Source organism: Vanessa cardui, chromosome 10, assembly GCF_905220365.1.
Source record: "Vanessa cardui chromosome 10, ilVanCard2.1, whole genome shotgun sequence".
Classification (NCBI taxonomy): Eukaryota; Metazoa; Arthropoda; class Insecta; order Lepidoptera; family Nymphalidae; genus Vanessa; species Vanessa cardui.
The window spans coordinates 5,137,946-5,142,134 of record NC_061132.1 but is presented as its reverse complement, the minus strand read 5'-3'; the positions used below and the strand labels follow the sequence as shown (position 1 = coordinate 5,142,134).

The following is a 4,189-nucleotide window of genomic DNA, read 5'->3' as shown; positions in this document are numbered from 1 at the left end:
TATAAACATTCAGTGACTTACCCGTCAAAGCGTAGTAAGCATATAAAAACCATTAATATAATATATATATATATATATATATATATATATATAAAATATAAAATCTATACATATTATTTCATTTGTTCAATATTTACATTAATCCAAAACCATTTACGATGAAACTTTTTATTAAATAGTTCCAAATGTTACTTGGTAAAATAAAAGTGATTTCTCATTCTTATACTCGTATTTATTGCTGAATATGAGAAAAATTAATTTATTTTAATAACAACAGCACTTATTTAAATATTATTTAAAGCATTCTATTGTCCTAGATAGTTTTTTGAATAAATGTTATCTTTGATGTTGAACTGCCTTATGATGATCAAAAAAGTAGTCATGACGCCAAATACCTGAAAATTAGAATTGCTTTATACCGACATCCATACACACTTTTCCTATTTGAGCGAAGTTTCCTAGAGAAATTATAATTGGTATTGTAAATCCGGCTATAGTAATCAAGTATAGCTTGATAATAAGTAGGGCAATATTTAGCCTTTGTACGGGGCGCTATATGCGTTAAGACGGAGCCACCGTCTCATATCCGGGAATCAATGTTAAGAGTTCGTGCCGCTGTCGCAAAACCTGAAGCGAAAAAACGAACAAAATACTCGTGTTGCATGTCAAATTACTTTTTATCCTGTTGACTTGATCCTTAGAGTAATGCTGCAAAAAAAGCTTCTATAAATCTTACTGCCTCCACTGGTTGTTGTTCGTTTTTTGGCCAGAGGATCGGAGTTGCGATACGCTACGCTATATATATAGACCGCGTGGAATGTCGGCAAGAATACAAGCGCGTAGCGAATCGCAACTCTGATCCTCTGCTATATGCTCGTAAAAAAAAATGTTTTTTTCATCAGACAGTTTCTGCTATCTCAATTGAAGTAGGAATAAATATGCATATATATATACACATATATACAGTATATAGTATACATTTAAGAACTGATTGTTAATAATTCTTATGTAGATTAACTCGAAATTGTTCGTATAATAATCTAAAAACTGTAAAATAAACAAATGTGAAAAACGACGATTCAGAAAATGTGGTCCTTATTTCTAATCTTACCGCAGCCGTAAACGATCTCGTGAAATCGCATACACCGTGAGGTCGGAACTTAGGCATTTGGAACTCATAGAAATTAAACAGAACTGGCAGTTTCACTCGAGACGGTGTGCACATTAGTTTGCTAACTGTGTTCAAAATAGCCTGGAACTAAAGTAGTAAATGAGATCAAGAATCCTACTGAGGGAGAACAATATTCTTTACTGTAGACCTGCTGCTATTGCTGCTATTTGTTACTTTGTGTATTCTCTTTCCGGTCAAGTTGGATTTGCCATCCTACCGGATTATCAACAACAACAACAACAGCCTGTAAATTTCCCACTTTTTAACTAAGGCCTCCTCTTCCTCTGAGGAGAAGGTTTAAAACATGTTCCACCACGCTGTTCCAATGCGGTTTGGTGGAATATGAATGTGGCAGCATTTCTATGAAATTAAACACATACAAGTTTCCTTCACCGCTGAGCTCGAGATGAATTATAAACACAAATTAAGCACATGAATATTCAGCGGTGCTTGCCTGGGTTTGAAACTGCAATCATCGGTTCAGATGCACGCGTTCTAACCACTGGGTCATCTCGGCTTGTCATAATGAGGGAATGAAGATGTGTGTATCACAACATAGTGCACAAGTGCGTTACACTTATGCACTATGATCAAAAACCAATGTATGTTTGTTATCAATATAGGTGCAATTTAAATTCATAGAAGAGTTTGAATTCACTATGAAATTTCAACTTGAATGAAAAGTAATGTATCCATTACCTTATCTTGTGTCCGATGACTGGGTTCCATCCAAAGTAAGAAATTACCCATTTGGTATATAAACCACAAAATCATCAACGTTTCACTTTGTACAAATTTATATAGAGAGTCAACTGTAATCATGACGATTAGTACCGATTAATAAAAATTTAAAGTCAATACTTTTTTCGATTAGTAAATATGTCAAATTAAGAGTGACCTAGGCTCTCGCAGAGTTATTTCTATGCCAAATACATTTAGTACTTATCTGACTCTTTGCCTAGTGCCTAGATATATGGCTAAAAATAATTGGGACAGGTTCAGTACCTAAGTAAGGCCGTTAAATTGTTATTGGTGGTTGGTTCGTGTAAATAAATGCTAAATAACGTCCAGGAGTATGGTAGTTAGAAAACACTCGCAAGCATTTAGTCCTGTATCTGACCTCTTTACGGTCATGTCAGAATTGCGGTAATTTTGCCATGGAATGTAAAGTGCATCTGTGTTAATGCACACACTTGAGTATTACAATATGTCGGCTGTTGAGGCCTGTCTCCTCTTGATTGGCTATAATTGAAATCAGTCGAGATATTACCATCATCGTCATCATCATAAAAATTTTCTTAATATACTTCATCCTTATTTCAGGAGTGAACAGCGTAAAGAGCACATCATATAAGTATACCTGATAAAGTGACCGCCGATGCCACAACATAAAGGCCGTTCATCATGTCAGAAATGGTGTAAGCAAGTATGAGCAACACGATAGTCCCTTCTTCTTTGTTTATCTCTATAATTGTATTGCATATCAACAGGTATGCGTGAAAGAGACGGCGAGTCTTTGTATGTGCGGATGTCGCATAAGTGGGTTCAGATCCTCCTTAAATTTTACACACTTCACGATGCGGCTCTTGAAGCTTTAATGTACTTATTAGGACATGAAAGTGCAACTACTGTTTTGGAAAACATGCAAAAATGACATTTTATACACTATTTTTAGGTGGACGAACAAATGGGCCAACTTATAACAATTGGTCACCAGCGCCCATTGAAATTGATTGTATAAGAAATTTTCGATGTTTCTTAAATAGCCAATACGCCAACTTTAGGAACTATGATGTTATTTCTCTTGTATCCAAAGCTAGACTGGCTCACATACCTTCCAAATTGCAAAGCAGCAACAATAAGTACTCAAACAGGCTGACACAAAGCTATACCAGTAGTATACTGTACTATAATTAGTAGGCAAATATTATTATAATATTATAAATGTAAAGAATTTATATTTTTGAACATGTGTACGTTAATGTATACCGATGATATAACTTAATTACATAATTATGATTATACTAACTGAATAATTTCAGCTTCAAATTCAAATCGATCAATTGGTTATTGATGAGCTCCAGTGATTCGTTCAGCAAAGATATGATCAAAAAGAAATACATATGTATTAATAGTCGGATTGTACACTTTATATAAAAGCATAATGTAAATGGTAGTGTTATTACTGTAACAAATAATTTTATTAGTAACAAGCTGTGCCCGCGACCATACGCGATTGATTTTAACAAAAAAATATATTATTGTAGCCTTGGTATATTCCTTATTATATCAAGTATCTGCCAGTGAAAGTCCCGTCATAATCGTCCAGCCGTTCCAGATATTAGATGCAACAAACAGACAGACAAAAAATGTAAAGGATGTTATTTAGGTATATAATCCGTGTATACATACATATGCTTTGAGTAAAAAAGTGCTATTTTAATATTACAAACAGATACTACAATTTTATTATATGTTTAGATGTATGAAGCCAAGTTTATTTAGTACGAGTAGTGTGGGTCGCGGTTCCTCTTGCGAATTAAGTTTATCGGTTGTGGCGATTCTAAGAAAAACTTCGGCTGAGACAATTGCATTCAATTCGAGTCGACGGAACTTCTTTGGTCTTTCTTGTTATATTTTCATCAGACAGTTTCTGCTATTTCAATTGAAATAGGAATTAATATGAACAAACCCTAGATTTACGTATTAATTCAGCTATATCGTGCACTATTTCCTAATAACCTCCAAGTTATGAGTGAAATATCTTTATTTATAATATAACTCTGTTACAGTTAACTATTTATTTCTTCTTTAATTTTATTTCCGAAATTCCGAGAAAAGTTGCGTCGACGTCAAAACGTAATTTTTTCACAAATCCATAGCTCTCAATTTTTTATCTGACACTTTTTCTATTATGGCTGGAGTAGAGTATACATATGTGACCCGAGAACACAGTAACATTATTTGTACTTTCATTTACAATAAATTAACAAACATTTTGTTGCCTGTTTGAGACGT

At 33.9% G+C, this 4,189-nt stretch overlaps 1 long non-coding RNA gene across 1 annotated transcript; it reads right to left on the bottom strand.

Annotated features, from left to right (window-relative positions):
- Positions 1-310: 310 nt before the first annotated feature.
- On the bottom strand, positions 311-1,991 carry LOC124533278. Its single transcript, XR_006966688.1, has 3 exons — positions 1,871-1,991; positions 1,112-1,258; positions 311-395 (listed from the first exon to the last, which is right to left on the bottom strand). It is a non-coding gene; the product is annotated as an uncharacterized LOC124533278 (long non-coding RNA).
- Between the last annotated feature and the right edge of the window lie 2,198 nt (positions 1,992-4,189).